At 39.8% G+C, this 23,017-nt stretch overlaps 1 protein-coding gene across 2 annotated transcripts in view; it reads right to left on the reverse strand.

The window, feature by feature from the left end:
* LOC133460707 (zinc fingers and homeoboxes protein 2-like) overlaps positions 1–23,017 on the reverse strand; it is a 191,570-nt gene that overhangs the window by 130,911 nt on the left and 37,642 nt on the right. For both annotated transcript variants that reach the window (XM_061741441.1, XM_061741442.1), the window contains exon 2: positions 6,734–6,905. The gene's annotated coding sequence lies outside the window, so the exon portion shown is untranslated. The remainder of the gene's footprint in view (positions 1–6,733; positions 6,906–23,017) is intronic.

Here is a 23,017-nt window from a genome sequence, read left to right on the forward strand (position 1 = left end):
AGAAGAAAGAAAGAAAGAAAGAAAGGAGCAAGAAAGAAAGAAGAAAGAAAGGAGCAAGAAAGAAAGAAAGAAAGAAAGAAGAGCAGTGATTTGGCTCCAAAGACTGAATGTGGTGATAGATTTATTATAGTTACAAAGGTGGAGTTGAATTGGTATTTTTTTTTATCGTCATTTTTATCGTTATCGGGATAAATGCCAGAAATTATCATGATACATTTTTTTAGTCCATACCGCCCATCCCTAGTGGTGGGGGTGTAATAGTGGGGGGATATTTACCTGGCACATTTTGGGCCCATTAGTACCAACTGATCGTGTCAACGCCACAGCCTACCTGAGTGTTGTTGCTGACCATGTCCATCCCTTTATGACCACAGTGTAGCATCTTCTTATGCTACTTCCAGCAGGATAAGGCACCATGTCATAAAGAATCATCTCAGATTGGTTTCTTGAACATGACAATGAGTTGCTACTCAAACGTTTCTCCACAGTCACCAGATCTAAGTCCAATGAAACCTTTGGGATGTGGTGGAACGGGAGATTCTCATCATGGATGTTCAGTTGACAAATCTGCAGCAACTGCGTGATGCTGTCATGTCAATATGGACCAAACTGAGGAATGAGGAACTAAAAAAAAGTAGCTCAATTTATAAATTTAAAAAAAATTATAATCTAAAATAATGGATAAATATAGAACACAAATATAAATTATCTTCATATTAAACTGTCTAAATTATGCAACTTTCCTCCTGCAGCTATCCTCAAATCGTGAGTGACCACATTTATTTTCTTCTCTTCTTTGTTTATTTTCTTTGTTTTGTTCGTTCGTTTCATTTTCTTCTTATTAGTATCTTTTGTTTCTGAAGTTTGCCTTTGTTGAAAAGGATAGGCAAAATAAGCCATGAGGCTTCAGCCTATACCTTTTTGGTCAAAAAAAAAAAAAAAAAGGAAATGTGTACATATATATAATATATATATTTATACCTGTGTGTATACTGTACATATACAGTGTGTATATGCAAACATCTTAAAATGTAAATGACCAAAACAAAATAAACTAAACTAAAAACAAACTCTCCAGTACCTTGTTGAATCTATGCCAGGAAGGATTTAGGCAGTTCTGAAGCCAAAAGGGGGTCCAACCCGGTACTAGCAACGTGTGCCTAATAATTATTTTGGGATTATATTGCATGTCAGTTTTCTGATTTCAGTTTCATCATTAAGATTAGCATTGCTGTGTTTTTATCTGTATTGCTCAGGTCTGGCCGCAGTTTAAGAATCTGCATGTTTGATATCAATATATACTTATGTTGCCACAGCAGTCAGCTGATTATTGATAACGACTACATTTTATGGCTACAACACAATCCATGGGAGGTTAACTAATTTAGCACAACTTTGACAGCCCAGTATGCCCCCCAGTCTAAATCCTGGTTGGCCTACATTTAAATGGCTGAAATACAACTATTTCCACCAAATTACCCTACAAGAGGTAGAAAACTACTTTATATTTCAAGGTTCAGCCTTAAAATGTCTTATTGTGCCTGATAATTGGTTCAAACCTGAAAACATAGTCAACTTCCAAGGCTATTAAACAGAACAGAAGAAATAATGTGGCTCCAGAAGACTAAACATTAGGAATGAAAAGATGTGCGTTCCCTGACTGGGAGTTACAAACAAGTCAACACAAGTAAGTGACTGATGTGCTTCGTGAAGTGGGCTGCGAGACAAAGGTGTAAATATGTCCCATTGACCTACAGAGCTCTGTGCCACCGTCAGGGAAAGTGAGGCTGTGGATGTGTGGCAAGAGATTTGAAAATGATTTCAGAATTATCTAAGTGAAATCTTTCCACAATATTCCTTCAAATGCAACGGGTGCCAAGAGAAATCTGCAAGTGCTCCAAAAGTTCACCACGGGACAGGCGGAGCACTTGTGTAAGAAGTAGGTGTCAAAAGTGCTGCACAAACTGTGCAATTAGAGGCAAATTGCTCAATTTGCCCCGTCAGGCGGTCATGCCAGGAATAAGCTTTTGCTGCCCAACAGGAACATCAGAGCGGCCGCACCGCTTGCCAACAAGCATATAGGTAGGAGTGGAAAATACACGCACAAGAACAATAAAGCATCCTCAACTGCACCAGCTACAGAAGCAGATGTGAGAAGCCAGTGCACGACTTTGCAAACAGGAATTCACTTTTTGTCCAGTGACACTTCTGGATCTGGAAAAATGTGATTCAGCTTAGATACAGTAAGGCTATATATAGATAGACTTGCCTCTTCAATCCAGTTAAAAAAAATAAAACAATCTCCTCCCTGTTTCACAAAAAATAAATACATTTTTCAAAAAACTAATTTTATTTTATATTCAGACTTGATTTTTAGGTATCAGTGAGGTCACAGACAGTCGCATTTACGCAACGTTGTTACACAAGCGCAATTATTTTGACACTTTTCATAAATGATTGAAATCTTTGCAGCTGAAATTCTAATTTTTCTGCAAGATACAAACGTTACATCCAAGCCAGCGTGAATGAGGTGAGTCCACATCTGCAATGCCATTTTAACCTTAACAGATGCTCATGCATGTTCACCCAGCATGTGTGCACAAGTTAAAACTTGCAAGTCTCACATTTACTGTACTGTAGCTCTTACAACAGAAATGGTGTCTGCAGCAGATCACGTTAAATGTTTGGAGTCCGAATTCGTCCATGTAGTGTGGCAAGTACAATCAGAAAAATGATGGTATTATTGTCAGAGTGGTTTCCATCTCCCATCTAGAATAGAATAGAATAGAATATCCTTTATTTTCTCCCTCAGTGGGGAAACTTATTTGTTGCAGCACACATATACACACATATAGGGGAGGGGTAAAAGGACTGAAAAGTCAGAAATAAAAAATATATAAAAAATACAAAAGATACGTATAAAATATGTATAAAATATGTATAAACAGGATATGAACAGTATATACAGATAAACAGTGCAGAAAAAAGCAGGTGGAGTGTGAGGTGTGAGGTAGATTGGCATCTATCCAGGACCTGTACCGGTCCAGGTACAGGTAACATCTCTGCAGACCCCTCACACCCAGGACACAGACTGGTTGAACTCCTCCCCTCTGGACGGCGCTACAGAGCTCTGTACGCCAAAACCTCCAGACTCAGAGACAGTTTCTTCCCCCAAGCTGTTGCTCTGATGAACTCTCATCACTCATAGAGTCTCAGAGTAATCAATCACTGTGCAATAGGGCTGTTCGATTAATCGATTTTAAATCGTAATCGCGATTATGTAATTAGAACGATTTTAAAACGTGAAACTCGAATCGATTTTTCACTTTTTTTTTTTTTTTTACCTTGTCTGCACACATATTAATGATTGATGTTTAGTTTAATTAGAAAATGTCTTGTTTTATTGAATTGGAAATATAACTTACTGTATGTTTGCAAGTGCTGATTTGCTGATTTTGTTTTCAGAGATAAAACTTTATATTTTATTATATTTTTTTAAACTTTTTTTCAACTTATTTTACAGAGTTTTGCACTTTATTCATTTATTTTTGGTTTAATAAGAGCAAAGTTTGCACTTAAAGCCCAATGGGGCAAATGTTCAATAAAAAAACAGCATATTTGAAATCATTTCTTTGCCTTTTGTCAATTCACAAAATAATCGTAATCGTAATCGAAAATCGGATTTTGAGAGAAAAAAATCGAGATTTTATTTTTGGGCAAAATCGAACAGCCCTACTGTGCAATAATAATAATAATAATAATAATAATAATAACAATAATAATAACCACAATCATATGCTGTAACAATTCACCTTTCAATAACCATGTCTTCCTTATACTGCTGCAACTTTCACTTTTTTTTAAATTGTATATATGTATACAGAGCCAAATTCCTTGTCTTGTTTGACCTGACTTGGCCAATAAACCTGATTCTGATTCAGACTCGGTGCAGATGACTGGTCTGTTCGGACTACACAACTCGCTGTAACTGGGAGTCTTGAAGTCATGTTTCTGTCACACCATCAAGAGAGGGTCAAACACAACACAAGCCGACTCTGAAACCACATTTTAATCAACAAAACACATTTGAGAAAATGAGGTGCAGCTATGCAGGAAACACGCCATCAACGTGATGTGCAGAGGTGTCTTCAGTATTCACATTCATTACTCAGGTAGAAGTATAGATACTAGAGTTTAAAAATACTCCTGTAGAAGTTGAAGTATCAACTGAAGTTTTTCACTCAAGTAAAAGTATAAAAGTACTGGTTTCAAAACTACTTAAAGTATAAAAGTAAAAGTAATGTAAGGGGGAAAAAAGCCATTAAGGACAAAAACCATTGAAAATGAATGCATCTTAGTATAATGCAAATATATTAAAGAACCATATATGTGTACTATTGAGCATTAACATGTGTTTCAGAGAGCAGGAGATATGATGACTAGTTGCCTATAAGTATTGTAATGGTGCAAAAAGTCAAACTTCAGAGGCATGTTATCATTTATCCTAACCTTTATTGGAATGAACATCCAAGTTTAGTTGCAGGAATCTGAGGGAACGGATGTAAGAACAAAACTGGACAAGAACATCTGAAACAACCACAACCAAATTCACTCTATCCGGATGGAGCAATTTAACTGGATAGTTTTATTTTAAAGGCCTAAATGAAATAGAGTAACGAGGCTGTTTTTAAAATGTAAGGAGTAAAAAGTACAGATAATTGTGTGAAAATGTAAGGAGTAAAAGTAAAAAGCCATCTGAAAAATAATTACTCCAGTGAAGTATAGATAACCAAAATTTCTACTTAAGTAAGGTAACGAAGTATTTGTACTTCATTACTTGACACCTCTGGTGATGTGATCCCTCTCATCCCGGTGTAGTTAGGATTCCCTCACCAGTTCCAGGAATGTGGCTTATTTAATATCAGCCAGGGACTGGGAACGGCTCAGCGATGCATCGGCGAGTCTTTGACGAGTCTTTGAGCTGTTCACACTAGGGCTGGGCGATATATCGAGATTTTAATATATATCGATATATTTTCAAACGTGATATGGTACGAGACAATATCGTTTATATCGATTTAAAAAAAATATATATTTTTTTTTATGATTTTGATATAGCTTATTTTGTGACAAATTGACTTGAATGTTTATATTCTAAATTTGCACAACTGTCAACCTCACTGGAAAAGTCTGTATTAATTGCATAGTGTATTTTAATTTAATTGTTATGCAGGAAAGGGATATTTGTTTTATTTTATTCAAGAAGCATTTTTATTCTATATATGCAGGCAGTTTATTTTTATTTCATTTGTTTTATACATTTTGATATTGTGCAGACCTCTGTTAATAAAGGAACCTGTGTGACATTTGGCACGAGGCTTTGTATTAAAACTGACTGTTTTTTTAAGGGTTTGCCTCAGAAAAAAATGAAGCTAACAGAGATGATATGCTATAATGCTTTGGGGGAAACCCAAATTATGGCACAGAAAAAAAAATCGATATATGTCGAGTATCGCCATTTAGCTAGAAAATATCGAGATATGACTTTTGGTCCATATCGCCCAGCCCTAGTTCACATATATCACATTCACACAATCCAGTGCAGAATCCGGATCACCAACGGGCTCCTGATTTACCCCCGACCCGCTGGCAATCACTCCGTCTGGCGAATCACGTGGTCTGAAACAGCGCTCTCACAAAAGCCTCTTTCAGACCGCGCGTTTTGCTTTTATCAACGAGAGACGCTGCGTCTCTCGCCAGTCAAAAGTTCGACACACCGACATGTTCATTTTAAAAGCTTTTCCAAACCTTTGGCTGGTACTGTATGAAAATATCCCAGACGTCTTCCTTCCACTGTCATTTTAAACAATCGTCAACAACATTCACTCTGACAAGGCATTTCATCTGAGAGCATAGAAAAAGATGCTCCTCACCAGCTCGAGCACGTGCCAAAGTTATAAACTGTGACTCAGATGCTGCAGGTGACTTCACCCGGAGTCATACCTGTCACTGCCGCTCACAGTATTTCTGTTTACTAGCACTTTGGAGGAACCGCAATCCTTTTCCCGTGTCCCAAACGCAACGTATTCATCAGTGGCAGAAGGCTCCCTTTACACTACATGGGTGCAACAATTTCCCCGGAGACTTCCATCAAAGGCAGCTGTATATTTAACACTGTCATCTCGCGCGCCAGATCAAAATGAATCTTGAGTTGTTCGCACAGATGAAATGGCAGGTTTGCAGCAATAAAAAAAAAAAAAGCAAGAAAAGAAATGCAAAGAGAGCAGGTTCCTAGAACAAGTCGAGGCTCGGCTGACAAAAGCTCACATCAGCAACATAGGGAACATTAAATGACATAAAGAAGTCATTTTACTTGTTTGTTCTTGGCTGTTGAGACACGAGTGGCATCTCCTCATGCTCTCTCCTGTCAGGCTGCCATTAACCCAACTTGAGTCGTGCAAGAAGATGCTCGATTCGAAAACATAATTTACTCCCTTTTCAAGCAAAGTAACCTGTAAAAAGATGTCACCTTTAAATGTCACAGCGGTGCTTAAATCAGAGCGAGCTGGGCTCCTGAAGCGGGCTCTTTCTTTTTAGATGTAGATTCCACACACACCCACCTCCCATAATAAAAAATTTGGAGGTCAGGGTGGGATACAGAGAAAAAGAGAGAATTCAACTTTAACTGAATCCGACTACTTTCTTTTTTGGAAAACAGAATGCTGGTACTTACTGCACTTCCTCCGAGGACGAGGGCTTGGGGTCGGGGCTCCTCCTGAGGTTTCACCTCTTCCTCCCAACAGTGCGCGTCCTTCCCGGTCTCTGCTTTTTGTCCTCTGTGTGTGTTGTGGTGGCCGGACGATCCTCGGGGCAGCAGCAGCACTCAGGGTAATCTCCTCCGTGATCTGAAAGGAGACCGGGACGTCAACGCGGCCATGGAGGTGCGAGGGGGAAGTGAAATACCAACGCCTTCAGTGCTCAGGTGCTGCCGTGTGTGTGTGTTAGCACGCTGGTACGAGCAGAGCTGTTGCTGCTGATGGTATATGATAGTCGCTGGGTTCTTACCAATGCATCATTATAAGTGCGAATTAATAAATGACATGTTTCAACTCGGCAACGGTCTTAAAGTGACTGCACTGCATTTCTCCAGAAATTAACATCCTACACTGCTTCACTTCCACCTTGGAGGAATCCAGTCAGAAGTTTTGGCAGAATGGATTTACAGTCGCGTGAGGAAAAGAAGCACACCTGCTTTTAATTTAAAGGTTTTTACAAATCAGGACATACTTAGAAAGAATTATAAGCTGGACATGAGCAGGTCTTGAAATAAGGTGAGTGCAAGCTCATGAAGAACCACATGGATGGTGTGTAGAGCCCTTAGCTCACAGAACCACCTTTAGCAGCCCAAACTTTAAGCAATAGTTTTTCTGTATGTACTGAGCAGTATCTTACATTTTCAATAGAGAAATTTTATCATTAAAAGTAGGCCTGTGTTGAAAAAAAAATAAATTTTCCAATTCTAAATCAATTCTCATATTAATTCCTAAAAATCGATTCTTATGTCTAAAGATCGATTTTTTTTTTTTTTCTCCATCATTTTCGCCAGGTGAACTTTAATCCCAGTAGTCGGACACACAGTTTGTCATGACACTTCTGAAAAATGCCAGGTACTTCATGGCAATATGTGTGCGTGGTGACAGAATAAATGAGATAAGCTAAAATTATTTGTTTACTGCATGAACTGTTGCAATTTCTTTCTTTTTTGCACTTTAAATGGATATTGAAAGGCCTGTTTGAGTTATTTATTTCTTAGTTATTTCACAATCATTATTGTGAAATTATTATTTCACTAGTTATTTTAGTCATATAATTCAGGCAACAGCTCAAAAAACATTTTAAATAACAGTAACCCAAATCAATATCGGATCGAATCATGATAATCGATTCTGAATATTAAGAATCGGAATCGAATCTTGACATTTGAACCCAGCCCTAATTAAAAGTATGTTGGGCTCATTCAGACATGCAGACGTTCCCACCACGGAACTTCAATCTGGTTGAGGTCTGGACTTTGATCCCACCATTACTCCACTCTTCTTTTTCAAGAATTGTGTTGTACATTTGCGGCTCGAGTTCATCGGCACCCCAAATCATCAACCCTCCACTATCGTGCTTGTGCGTAAATGTTGGGTTTTTGCAAATATGGTACAGTGGTTATGCACGCACTTTTCATTTCATTCATTCAAACGGCTTTTATTTGTTTGTTTTCTTTCCATGTGCATCTTGTCAGTGCATCACCACTGACAAGGATGGTGTGTAGAGCCCTCAATAGCTCACAGAACCACCTTTAGCAGCCCAAACTTTAAGGGAGCATGAGGCTCCTTTTAAGAAATGAGACTCTCTAGCGCCACCCTTCACCACGACGGTCGTTGGGGGTACTGCAGCCAACAGTGAAGCCGGCACGGGAGAACGGGGAGAACGCACATGCAGCGTCATGTGACGTCACATCCGCAGGACAGCGCGGGAAATTCGGCCCCACAATTGCAGCACATTTTGCAGCACACAGCCTGTTCAAGGCAAAGGAGAGATACACTAGAGGGCTCATTCTTTTGGGTTTGGAACGCTTCATCTGACATTATTACTAGAAAACTAAATCCTGCCTCATGCTCCTTTCAGCAATAGTTTTCTGTATGAACTGAGCAGTATCTTTCATTTTTAATAGGGACATTTTGGCATTAAAAGTATTTTTTCGACTCATTCAGAGATGCAGACGTTCCCACCACGGCACTTCAATCTGGTTGAGGTTTGGACTTTGATCCCACCATTACTCCACTCCTCTTTTTCAAGAATTGTGTTGTACACAATTTGGCACCCCAAATAATCAACCCTCCACCATCGTGCTTGTGCGTAAATGTTGGGTTTTTGCAAATATGGCACCGTGGTTATGCATGCACTTTTCATTTCATTCATTCAAAGAGCTTTTATTTGTTTGTTTTCTTTCCACGTGCATCTTAGCAGGACTCAGCCGTGCTGCAGACTCTCCTAAGAAGTGCTTCCCTCGCTGTGACTGATCTAAACCTATTACACATTAGACCCTTCCAGCTGCCGCCACCTCTTGAATGAATCACCATTACTATTGACTGGAATAGAATAAATGAATAAATAAATACAATGAATCAATATTCAGGTCTGACCACTACTTTTTATCTTTATAGTTCGCCATCTCGATGGTCATTTTTGTGCAATAACTATAGGCATTATGTGCAATGTTTTGACGTTCTGTTAAAGCTATTTTGCCTTTCTTTAACACATTATTGTTGACAATTTACTTTACTTTATTTAGTCAAGTGTGTGAAAAAAATGTGCATCTATGTATGTATAGCTTTTAGCTGTCCCGCCGCACGTCTTGTACAAGTTTCATTAAATTTAGTTCTTCGTTTAAACCTTTTCTCATGCTTGACGGGTTCAGCCAGCTCTCATTAAAAGGAGAGGACACCTCTGTTCCTTCTCAACCAGACCATGGCCAGACACTGATAGTGGTGTTAATAAAACACGGGAAACGTGATTAGCAGATCACAAGATCAAGAATATGCACCAAAAATTATTTAAATAAACAAATAATTCATCCAAAAAACAAAACTCCCCGACTTACTAAACAGCAATAGGCAAGAGAGACTCGACTGCGGACTGGAAACTGGGAATACATTTGATTCCAGAAACATTCCTCTTTTTATTTAATCCTTTTAATTCCTGACATGTGAAATAACACTTCTTTTTAAATTTGAAGTGTTTATTATATCTTGAAATTAAAATAATTTCCAATTCTGTAGTTAACCATTTTTACATAATTATTTGTTCTTATCATTATGAACACATTAGGAATATTATTGTACTTTTTATTTATTTGCATTATTTTTAAACATTTTTTGGTTTGTATAAAACTTTTTTTTCTCTTTTTTTTGATTATTTGGGTGATACAAAGGTCTCAGAAATTCCTCTATCAAATATGAAAAACCTGGCATGATAGCGTTAACATCCTTTCATGAGACGGTAAAAAGCAATGTTTCGGTCCGGCTTCATGTGCAGCCGCGTATGTTTAGAAATGTGGCCGAATGAGAGAAATACTGAAAGGGAGCCGACTCTTTTGAATTCAAAACTGTTTTCAGTATTTTCCCAAGTGTTAAAAGGAGAGAGTGCTTGAGATTCACCGCGAGATCTTTTCTTCCCTCACAAATGATGGATGCCTCCACAGACACATCCTGAAAGTATAGATCAGAACTTAAGAGAATCTGAGAAAAAACTGACTGGAATTCACTGAAGATTTAAAAGCCTTATCAACAAAAAGGAGCTCTTGTCAACTTTAAATCCTCAATATTCAGCTACAATGACGAACGCTAAATGGTCCGCGCTCCGTTCTGTTATACAAAGGCATGAAAATACCGTTAATTTCTCAGAACTACTTCAACTGTTTACTTTGTCTTAGCTTCAAGATGAGTTGAACATAATTGTTCATGAGAGAAGCTGCTGCTCAACTAGATAACCTGCGATGAAAAGATCATGACGTGGACCCAGAAAACCTAGAGGTCATTCAGAATGAGCCAAAAGCAGTTAAAGGTATTTTAAGATATTTTAAACAAAAAAAGGTAGAGCTAGCCCACTCATCCCTCTCCTGCAGCGCTCGTTCAAGAAATCCCAAACCTGCTCCCCTTAATGTGTGAGACCAACGCTACACCTGTCAGAAATCATGTCGAATTACCCTGGAAATATAGACGTACCGCTATCAAATCTAAATTTGCTTTGCAGGTACGACTAGCTATCACCCATTGCTGCTCATTGACTTACTCAAAAGTCATCAAATCAGTCTCTAAGCTTTGGCACAGACAGTTAAAGCTTCTGACTTTTCCTTTGAGAATTTAACAGAAGGTGACGTAGATCCTTCCTTTGCAGAGTAAATGTATTTGCTGTTTTGATGAGAGTTAGCTCCAGAGAGAGAGTAGCTGAACGGGACTTAGTTAAAACCTGCTGGTTGTTGTTGTCTCCCCACTAATCGTCCTGATGGACGATCGAATGAATGATGTGAATACATTTGCACTTTCATTCCTTGCCATCCAAAACAAGAGTGGGACTCGAAGCGCTCGATGCCAGCAGATATTCGGCGGCCCTGAGTTTAAGTTTTGCAGATGGAATGGCAACATGTTGGTCATCAGGGTCTTCAGGCTCGAGGGGACGGTGGTGGATGAGGCCCATCCCATTTACAAATGGTAAAAGGCCTCTTGTAAACTTGCTCTAATGATAAAGTAAGTTATTAAAGAAGTAATCTGAGTGTGAATATGTCCCGTCAAACGCCTGTGTTGAAAAAAATCGTTTTTTTTACGATTCTAAATCGATTCTCATATTAATTCCTAAAAATCAATTTGTATGGTCTAAAGATCTTTTTTTTTTTTTTTTTTTTTTTTTGCATTATTACATTACAACTTTTAGTATTTTTTTGTTTATGTCCAAAACAGGAATGTTTTGTTGGACGTGAGCCATGTTTTTGCCTTTAAATATGTTTAAAGGTATGAAAACATAAAAGTTTTCAGTTATAATTGCATACATTGTCTATATTTAATTACTTTATATACTGTCTTGGGGTTACATTTGCATAAAATGCTAAAAAAAAAAAAAATTCTCAAAAATTAAAAACCAATAAAGACCGAAAATGGAAAAAATTAAAATGTGTTAAAAAAATTTAACTGATTTCATTTGTCTGTGTTTGCTGCCCTGGATCTGTTTGATAATTCCTGCCCCACGATGTTTCTGAAAGCAGTTCTATCAGCATTCTGGGAGGTGATTGGTCCTTACAGCATCATTAGCTGCCAATACTTGCTGTTGAATCTCAATATAATACTAGTATTCATATGTTGCATAACTACACAGCAATAGCTCAAAAAACAGTTTTTATAACACTAACCCAAATCGATATTGAATCGGATCGAATCAAATCTTGATAATCGATTCTGAATCTTAAGAATCGGAATCTAATTGATTCTTGACATTTGAATGGTTCCCCAGCCCTGGTCCCGTCTGTGTTCCACACGGTCCCTGATGTGAAGGATATTGGTTGAGTGTCTGAGCGCACCAGCTGTTCTGCAAAAACACTTCAGACTCTCCTACACAACTCACTCTCCCATCGTCTCGTTTTCATCTCTGAATAAGTCGCCTCGTACGTTGCTGTTATTGGTCGTGCAAAGGCAGTTTGACGAGCAGCCGCTGGATGCTTGGATCGTACTCCGACGCAAGTCAACATGGACATTAGCCACCGAACAACACAGAGAGAGAAACCCGCGGCTCCCGACTACTTCAAAGCACGGACACAGCAAGGATCTGCAAAAATAAAGTTCAACCCGGCCGTCTTCTTCCGTCAAAGCCAGCGCTTCGGCCAAATCAAACAGGATGCAATAAAACGCCCAGATAGATGACATGGGGGGGGTGGTATGTAAATTGTAGCTTTACGTGAAATTTCCTGGCACATAGATTGGCAACCGACGGCGCACCTACGCCTAATGTAACACATAATGGCAGGGGTAGGACCTGCTGGAGCACGAACGCAGGGCCGCAGCGCCAATCAGCCCTGCCAGCTTGTGCCTAATTGCTGTATTCCACACTTTTACAGAAACTCTTCTGCACCAGCAGGAAGTAAACCACTTTTTCATTTCTCATTACTGGTCAATGACTTTGAAAACCACATATGCAGAGAAAGTGCAGGGCGGCGGGGAGAGAAACGGCCCGGGGGGGGATGGGAGGAAAGAGAGCGTAATCAGGGAGCACAAATAAATGACAAGGAAAAGTGATTATTTGAACACTTGGACACGTTAAGAAAGGAAAGATGTCCCTAAGCTCGTCGAACACGGAGGCTCGGCGCGCGGCTCGTCAGAGCTCGTCCCCGGCTCTTAACACCGACCGGTATAAATGTGATTAATTGCTCATCAGAGTCTGCGTTCGCTTGTGTGTGTAGACATGATCTCACAAACAGCTCGACGCACTTAACTTTGTTGTTCACAGCTGTGTGGTTGCACGCGAGCGTTCGTCGTATAACACACAGCTGCACGCGGCATTTCTGCGTGTTACACCTTTGTGCTTACACCTTTTTCGTACTTCTGTGCTGAGCTCACGTTGAATCATCATCACATTTGCAATTGAGTTCTCAACTTTAACCCAAAGGGAAATTGTTCTGTAGGGAACACACACACACACACACACACACACACACACACAAACACGCACGATTGAAAGAGCAGTCAACCCTCGACACGAGCTGCATTCAGCACTTTTTCTGCTGTGTGGATCAATGCATTATTCCACTAAAAGGGAAAAAAAATAAGGTTTCTTTTGGTTTTGATGTAGAAAAGAGATGATTGGAGATCAATATGGCCCTGAATAAACAAAGACAAAAGAAAAAAAACAGGACTAATAGTGTTTGGTTCAGTTTGGGCCGTGGAGTAAAAGACAGGAGAGTTGCAGAAAAGTCAATACGTTCTAGATGTATGTATTTCATCTATAATCTAAGACAATATTGGTTTTAAAAGTAACTACAGCAATCCTTTTAAACTACAACTCTGTGGAATCGACACAATAGGAATAAAATATTGGTTTCATATTGATTCACAGGCTAATTTGCATACCGGAGCGGCTTCCTTCTTGAGAAAAGAGAAACAACTTAATTGACGTCACTTGAACTGGTAGCATCATGGAAGACACTCGGCGGCATGGAGGAGGAATTTGATAGGAAACCACATAATAAGCAAAAAGCTTGGTCAAAAAACACCGGAACAATAAGTTAAACCTCTGGATTTTCTGTTTCAGAACCTAATTGGAAAAACTAGAAAAACAAATGTGATTTTTTTTTTTGCTCTAAACTAGGGCTGTTCGATTTTGCCCAAAAATAAAATCTCGATTTTTTTCTCTCAAAATCCGATTTTCGATTACGATTACTTTGTGAATTGACAAAAGGCAAAGCAATGATTTCAAATATGCTGTTTTTTTATTGAACATTTGCCCCATTGGGCTTTAAGTGCAAACTTTGCTCTTATTAAACCAAAAATGAATGAATAAAGTGCAAAACTCTGTAAAATAAGTTGAAAAAAAGTTTTTTGCAAGGAACACGAGCCGGTCTACCGCATCTGGCTTGAGGGATGCCCGGTGGCATGTTACAACGCCCCCTCCTACACTAAAGAGCCTCTCCGATGGGGAACTTGTCGCAGGTATTGAGAGGTATTTCCATCAATCATTAATATGGTATTAATCATTAATATGTGTGCAGACAAGGTTAAAAAAAAAAAAAAAAAAAGTGAAAAATCGATTTTACGAGTTTCACGTTTTAACATCGTTCTAATTACATAATCGCGATTACGATTTAAAATCGATTAATCGAACAGCCCTACTCTAAACCCAAACTGGAACAAGAGATCGCAGTACTTTTGTCGTTGAACGATAACACTGCAACTATTTGGATGAAAATTGGATTTAAAAAGCGATCAATTTAACCTATGTGTGCACGTAGAGGTGTCCATTAAAATTACAGTTGTAGCTATTTGGTGCTTAGATGTTTGGCTGCCTGGCAATTAGACCTATTTATCGAGCCACAACAGCCAGTTTTATTTCACTTTCCTTACTTTGTAAAACAAAATGTAACGCATTACTGCATTAACAAAAATGTATTGAATTGCTATTTATTATAAAAATACAGTGGAAGACAGTGTGATTGTTCCTGATCGTAACCTACGGACCAAACATGGCAAATTAATGCAGAAAACCAGTTCAATTAAGAGACTTTTTCTTCCCAATTCAACTCCACGCGTTGGCCTGTGATGTAGCGTTGCAGATGGTTTAGTTCAGGGGTCGGCAACCTGCGGCTCTAGAGCCGCATGCGGCTCTTTAGCGCCACCCTAGTGGCTCCCTGGAGCTTTTTCAAAAATGTTTGACTTTTTTTTCCCTTTTTTTTCCTTTTTTTCTTCTTTCTTCCTTTTCTCAATATTTCGATTTTTTTCTTGAAATTTTGACTTTTTTCTGAACATGACTTTTTTCTCGAAATTCTGACTTTTGTCTCAACATTTCAACTTTTTTCACGAAATTTTGACTATTTCCTCGACATTTCAACTTTTTTCCTCAACATTTCAAATTTTTCCTCAATATTTGACTTTTTTCTCGACATTTTCACTTTTTTCTCGGCATTTTCACTTTTTTCTCAACATTTCAACTTTTTTCTCAACATTTGACTTTTTTCTCAACATTTCAACTTTTTTCACGAAATTTTGACTATTTCCTCAACATTTCAAATTTTTTTCTCAATATTTGATTTTTTTCTCGAAGTGCATAATTAATAAAAAAAATCTTCCCCCAGTTATAACTAATATAGATTCATGCAGCATGTGTTTCCTTCATTCTAAGGCTTATACAAGACTTTTCATTTTTTGCGGCTCCAGACGTATTTGTTTTTTGTGTTTTTGGTCCAATATGGCTCTTTCAACATTTTGGGTTGCCGACCCCTGGTAAAGATGATCTGTCTCATTATCTGATACCTGATCCAGTTAGAGAATATCAGGCCTGATATCCAACGCCACTGTCGCCGTCAGTGCATCCCTAACGGAGGAATGATTCCTCCTCTGCCAGAGTGGGTGAATCATGCCATCATGTGACCAGATGTGTTCACACCCCGACATCTACGATTACGAAGGCTCAGGGTGATTCAGGTGCAGTCGTCAATAAAGTCCATTACTTTGACGTTTAACATCGGCGCCAGTTACTTTTTGGCTGGCGTGTGATGAAGCGATGGCCGCAGATGTGTGAAGTGGAACAGCTGGCCGGGTTCTGCAGTCCTGTCTCATTTACATCCCCCAGCCTGAAGCTCTGTCTTTAAAAATGTCAACAAGAAATTCAAATCAATAGTTTTTTATTATTATTAATCGCTGGTGGAGCAAATGTGAGACAGCATCAATGCCAATCACACATCAACCCGGCAGAAATGACCTGTGCAGTTAAGTCAAACTATTTATTAATTGTCCTTTCCTGTTTATCTCAGACGGAAAAACGTTAAATTTGATCCTGCGTTAAAAACGCTTCCATTTTAGCACTTTCAGAAAGTCATCTCTTGTGCTAGCCACGATTTAATTAAAGTTGACTAATTCAATTTCCTAATAATTTTTTCCCAGGGAAACAGCCCCCCAAAAAAGATTTAATGTTCGTTCTGAAACAGCCACATGACTTTAAACCTTAAATTTATTCCACATTTTCCAGATACTCTGAGAATTTGGGGCCCAGAGATGCAGTTTAAACCAAAAATAAATGCATTTGCACAATAACCACACATTATTGTTATTAATAATTATTATTATTGTTATTAAAATGGAGGAAAAAGCGTGCAACAAAACAGTTCCTGTGCAGGATGATGATTTACTTCGTGGACCAGATAATCAGAGCATTTGGGGCCCAGAGACCCAGTTTACATGCAGTTTAAACCCAAAATAAATGCATTTGCACAATAAATACACATGATTATTATTAATAATTATTATTATTGTTATTAAAATGGAGGAAAAAGTGTGCAACAAAAGCGGTTCCTGTGCAGGATGAGGATTTACTTCGTTTCACACGGCCACCCTCGCCCTGCTCGGTGATTAGTGCTGAAACATTATGAAGCTCCTTTAAGAGGGAATCACCAGCAGTGTTTTCCCCAGGAAGTGTGTGCGTGTGCGCGAGTCTGTGTGGGTTACCGAGGCGCTGTGCGTGAGTGGATGAGATCATCAGAGGACTGCAGCACAGCAGGGAGACACACACTGAGAGAGAGGAAGAGAGAGAGGGAGAAAACAACAGGTCTTTTCCAGAGAGTCTGGATCCCCCTAAGGACTGACCTCATCCTCCATCCATCAGCGGGCTCTTACTAACCCGCTCTGCTCGGGGACTGAGTGTCTGTTTGTCTGCTCACAAACGCTGAGAGGGCACCGTGCAATCATCGCCTCACTAAAAACGGTCATCTTGTTGTAGTTCGCTGTGCGAATGCTTGGAATGTTGTAGGAACAGCAGGAGACGCCTTCAGGAGGCAGGTTAAATTATCCCCCTCGCCGTCCAGGAACATGCACGTTAGCTGGGTTGATTGTAGTTTCCCAGTGGGGATTTCTGCAACAAGTGTGTTTGTGTGTGTTTGTGTGTTTTGTGGACTGATGCTTTCGTGTCGAACCCAATTTCTGGCACCACATGGAACACGTTCCTCAACCTGGCTCAACCTGTGCTTGTGTGATCCCCCCCCAATACTTTGATTCTGTGTTGCGATAAATCAAAGGGAACAAATTCACCGGGAGTGGCGCAGGCACCAGAGGGTCCGCTTCCATTCGTCTGTACTGTACGGCGCGTCGCGGGTCTTGCAGGGAGTTTGCATCATGTGCGAGGCTCAGCTGTCTCTGCTCTGTGTCACTACATGAGACATATTCATACGCCAGTGTCAAAGTCACGGAGACAAATTCCCGAACATGCCGCACTTCCTGCCGCTCTGACGCAAGAGGCCTGAGATTGATGCCATGGCAGAGGACCTGGCCTCAATCTGCTCCGTGGTCCACACCTCAGCGCCGACAATTCCCTCATAATACTGTATATTTAGGCTGCGCTGCTCATCTGGATATTTTGCATATCTTAATTAATGCTTACAAAACATGCTAATGAACCAGTCGGCCCTGATTAATTAGCTTTGTGGGTTTCTCTCTGGAAATCTGTTGATGCCTCTCTCCTTTTTTTTTCGTGTCCTAACCTGAATTTAATCAATCAGGTCAACGAGAGAGAGGACTCTTGTTTATAGTAAGACACAACAGTGAATCATGTGAAACAACGTTCTCCAATTTGTCTTTTCATTACTTTAATTTTGCAATTAAAATCTCCACGTATTTTGTTTTTTTCCACCAGCAATAAAATTAATTGCAGAAAAGGTCAGGACATTTTAAGTTTTAAGAAAAATCCTGCAGCGCCTAATTTAAGTCTATATCAACCATTATTTTTTGTTGCTTCACTAACTTGAGTCCAAACAAGTGGGTAGAGTTAAAAAGAGGGATAACTGTCCGAATTACTGGCCGTTGGCAGGAATAAAAACAAACAACAAGAGAGGTTTGGTGCGTAGAGATGTGAATCAAGGACCAGAAAATGTGCAGCACTGAGATTAATGTTGAAAACATTTTAAAAAATAGCTCAGCTTGTTCTTTTTAACCTCCATCAAAGACACCTGAATCATCAAGAGATGCATGGATTACGTTGCTTCGGTGATGGATGACACATTTGGGCCCAACCTGAAGGTCTTCTGAAGGTCGGAGGTTTAAAAACTATGTCTTGTATGTACGACAACTGCTCAATCTGAAGTACGCAAGAAGTACCAGGATGGCTTCTTACTCCAGGGAAAGTCTACCTCTCATACTAAATCCCAGCTGCAGTGGTCACTTCCTTCCATCTGTGCCATAAAATTGCTGTTTTTACGATAGTTTACAATATTAGCTCTTGTTTGATGCCTGCAAAATCTAAAATGACTGCAATTCACAACAGCTGGAGCGCCACAACCTCTAAATGGCATTTCCACACCTGTTTTTCCTTTTTCCTTTTTTTCCTTTCGCTGTGGGTGTCTCGAATAAAACGTACGGTGTGATTTGTTGGTGTTTTTGACAACTTGTTCATGGTAACGCTGTCAAATGAGCTCCACAAACTCCCCAGCCTGGTCCAACAACACATGAAAGGCTTGAAAGTCTCCTTGGTTTGAATTTGTCATCTGCACAAACCACTCTGACTTTTCTCTAATCGTGTTCACCATTAGAGAAAAGTCCAGCCAGGTTTATGCTTCTGTTCCAACTCCGTGCAAAAGGAACTTTTACCTTTCGAAGTTCTGCGTTGAACAGGAAGTGCGACGAGGCAATTCTTGGCCACAACTCAAGAGTGTAGAGTTCATGCAAGCATGCGATACGTGTCGGTTGAGTGTTTTGAGAGGACGTTGCCGGAGTTGGAGCTGATCGTGCCGCGCTGCAATTTTAATGTGATGATTCGTCCGGATGCCTGTAAAAGGAAATCTGCTGACTTATTGGACAGACGTTTGATAAAAAGGTAAAAAATAAAAAAGTAAAAAGGGAGAAGGATGAGGCATGTCGCTGTGTTGCATGACATTCACGTACTTTAACGCGCTCAGCTATAAAACTCTTAAATCCAACAAAGCGGGACGGCAGTTTGTTTCTTCCTCATCTTTTAGCATCCAAAATAATGATTCATCATTTTGTCAAAATGTTCATGCACAACAGTAGCACTGTTATTTGTGAATTGCTCCACACACATTGACAAAGATTAATGTTACTTTGATTGATCTACATTTCAAAATAATGTTCAACATTTCAAGACTTTTTTTTTGGGGGGGGGGGGGAGGGTTGTAAAACAAAAGCTTATGCTGAGACACATTTATTAGTGATTTACTATTATTTAAGGAGGGACAGAAAGGCACTACCCCCAGGACATTTGCAAATGTTGCATCATGAAAGAAAGGTAAGTCGTGTAAATGAGTCTGGCGGAAGGATATCGAAGTGCAAAGGAACAATCGCAGCTCCTGCTGCCCGCGTCGCATCGATGTGTAGTCAGAAAATTAGCATCGTCGCGACTGCGTCAATTTGACAAATAAATAAATTAGCGTTAGGGTTATTTATTTTATTTTATTTTTTGAAAGATTTTTTTGGGCTCTAGTGGCCCTTTATTGAGATGCAGACTGGAAAGGGGTAGAGAGAGAACGGGGAAGACACGCAGCAAAGGTGCGCGGGCTGGATTTGAACCCGCGACCGCTGCAGGAGGAGGACTGTAGCCTCAGTATATGAGCCGCCGCTTAACCCACTGCGCCACAGAGCGGCCCAGCGTTAGGGTTATTAACAGTTAAAGTCAAAACGCCAAACATGAATTATAAAAAAGGAGAAACATTTTCCCTTCAACTTCTGATTGAGCACTGCCCCCTAGGGTTTGGGGGTGTAATTACAGCGCAACACACGCCAACAGCAACACAGGTGGCGTTCATTCAGCTGCACATGGTGAAAGTTAAATCACACTTCAGTCCTTAAATAGTTTCTCCACTCGCAGCTTAACAATGACAACAAACCAAAGGGTTAAAGCTGTAAACTGAATGTTTATACTTTTAACGAGGTGTTTTAATCGGAAAAGTAAAGTGCAAGGAAACGTTCACCACTGAAAATTTTAAAAATGTATTGTGGCCAAGAGAATCATGTGACTGAGTTTTAAAAAGGACCAGCAGCTTGAATTTATTTATTTATGTAGAGCACTTAAGTCTCAACTTACCTTATTAATGTCTTCAGTACAGAAGTGTCTACTATAAATCTGCTGGATGCACAGACAACGTATGCTATTCTTCCTGAAACAAATAAAGTAGGCCACCTCAATTTCCCTTGAATTTGATTCAAAAATGACTTCTTCCGAACTGAAAAACATCTTACAATCCAAATTAAAGTCTAGATCCGCATGTAAAACATATCTTTTCCATTAAAATGCAAAGATAAACAAATGCGAAAGCTTTTGTGGAAATCAAAGCGTCCTCGTGAAACACACTGTGTCAATTAAAGACTCTCACAGAGTTCAGTCTGCACTCTCTGACTTCAAATCATAACAACGAACAGGGCTGAATAACAAAGAGGCCCCAGATTTCATTACCGATCTGCACGCCGCTGAATTCCTGTACAGTTATTGGTGAAGCAAAGCAGAAATCTCCTGTCGCTGAGGACTCAATATGTCTGGATGACCGGTCCTAAAGCAAGTTAATAACAGGACACGGCCGAGGCGCAACCAGCCGAATAAAAAGAGGGGGAAAGGGGGGTAAAAAACAAAAAAATAAAAAAAACTTCTGCAGCATTCGCATGCAGAAAGTGTAATAAAACGGACACATGAGCTGTGATTGATCTGGACGTGCACAAGGTTTCTATGCCTGCACAGGGACATGCAGGGACATGCACGCAAAGTTTAAAGACATCTAATAAGATCTCATTCATTGTATTGTGTCAGCACATGTGTTGAACGATTCCTTGCGCGCGCACGCACGCACACACACACACAGAGTGCAATATTACAGTCCAGCATCAGCTCTGAAGGCGACACTCAAAAGTTCAGCGGTCCTGTCACTTTCTTTCTGCTTAATCATTCTTCTGTTTGCCGTGTAATGACCAGAATAACCGAGCGATGGTTATAAAGGATTAAAGTATAAATGCCCACTAATGCAGCTTAAAATGGCAGCTTTAAAAGCCTGAACTTTAAATGACCCAGCTGGAAACTGTGCCATCTTGTGTTTGTATGTGCTTAACCTGTACCAAACCTTGGAGGCTTTGCTGAGTTTACAGTAGCGTCCCCCCGCGTTACAGTGACCCTACGACCAGACGTCTGGCTCTAAATCGCATCATAAAAACGTAAATACATTAATAACTCTTAGAAATGTTGACCAGATAAAAAGAAACCTTGTTTTGTTGTTTTTTCTCATTTTTCTGATGCAGTCATGTGTTCAGATTTGACTGAATTCTGACTCGTAGACTCGAGTTTCCTGACACAAATTACAGCAATCAGAAGCTACAAGTTTAGAAAAGCCAAAACAAAAATCAGCCATCTGAGCATCAAGAGGCGGAAAACAAAAACCAGGAGCTTGTCCCAAAAGTAAGTAGCATTATTTTGTGTGTTTGTACCACATCTATCAACAACCCACATCCATCCTTTATCAATACTCGCTTCATCGTACTTAGTGTCATGGAGTCCTGGCAACATTAACATTTAGTTTTGACATTTTAACTTCATAAGCAAACAACTGAAAAGTTGGATAAGTGATTAGTTGGAAAAACACTGGATTCATTTCATAAACCTCTGTGCCAACAGCTCCTTCACAAGCCGCTGTGTTTTCAAGTGTCCCTGTGAAGGAAATGAGACTGAAAGTGTGCGCTTGTTTTCTCGTGGAAGACTGATGTTTCACTCGCAACATTCGCAAGGCTTTTTCAAAAAGTATTGAAATTATGCCAAAGCTGAGAGAGCCTTGTTCAAAAATTACGTCCAAAAACCCCCCCAACAGACGTGATCCTACAACCCTAGTGCAGCTTTCCTGCAAATAGTGATATATCTATAAATAAATAATTAAGGTTCTGGTGGAATTGGATGTTCTATAATACCCTCGGTGAAGCCTCTTGCCAAATGATTCTAAGAAAAAAGACACAGCACTATGTTTAAAAAAGGAGAAAAGCCACCATGCATGGCTGTCGGACCTTTACTGTCACTGTTCAGCATGTTGGAGGGGGCGGCACATAATGGCACTTTTCCACTAGTCCCTACTCAGCCGGACTCGACTCGCCTTGGTTTGGTTCTTTCCCACTAGGGGTCTAACGTGCCGAGTAGATACTTTTCTGTATCTATTTTGCCGAGGTTCTAAGTGGCTGAGTCGGCTGTATCTGACATCATCACAATACAGGCCACCGATTGGTCGGGGGGTTGGAGTCAGACGTCAGGATGTGACATCAGAGAAAGAGCGACTCTGACGGCGACTTCTTGTTCATTTTATTCAACAGGCAATGGCCCGGTTTCCCAGATCAGTTAAGTAGCTCTTAACAGCGAAAGACTTCTTTCAAACCTTCTTAAGGAGCCTGTGAAAGAAGTCTTTCGCTGTTAAGAGCTACTTAACTGATCTGGGAAACCAGGCCAATGGCAGCGCAAAAGTCTGTTTCATCATCCAACTCTGAGGTGCAGATGTTCATAAACCTGGTGGCTGAGGAGAGAATTAAAGGAGCTGTATGTAAGAGCAATAATAAAACGAATCATAAAATGACCCCGATATGTCAACAGACATTTAAAAATCATGTTCATTTCAAATACTTATGTCACTGACAACAGCACTCAAGCCAGGATATTCCAGTTTAAAAAGAGGAGTTGCAGCCCTCAACTGATGTTTATGTTGTCATTTTTTGTTTTGGCCTGAAGCTCCACCCTCCACCTATCTCCCAAT

Source organism: Cololabis saira, chromosome 15 (assembly GCF_033807715.1).
Source record: "Cololabis saira isolate AMF1-May2022 chromosome 15, fColSai1.1, whole genome shotgun sequence".
NCBI classification, from domain to species: domain Eukaryota; kingdom Metazoa; phylum Chordata; class Actinopteri; order Beloniformes; family Belonidae; genus Cololabis; species Cololabis saira.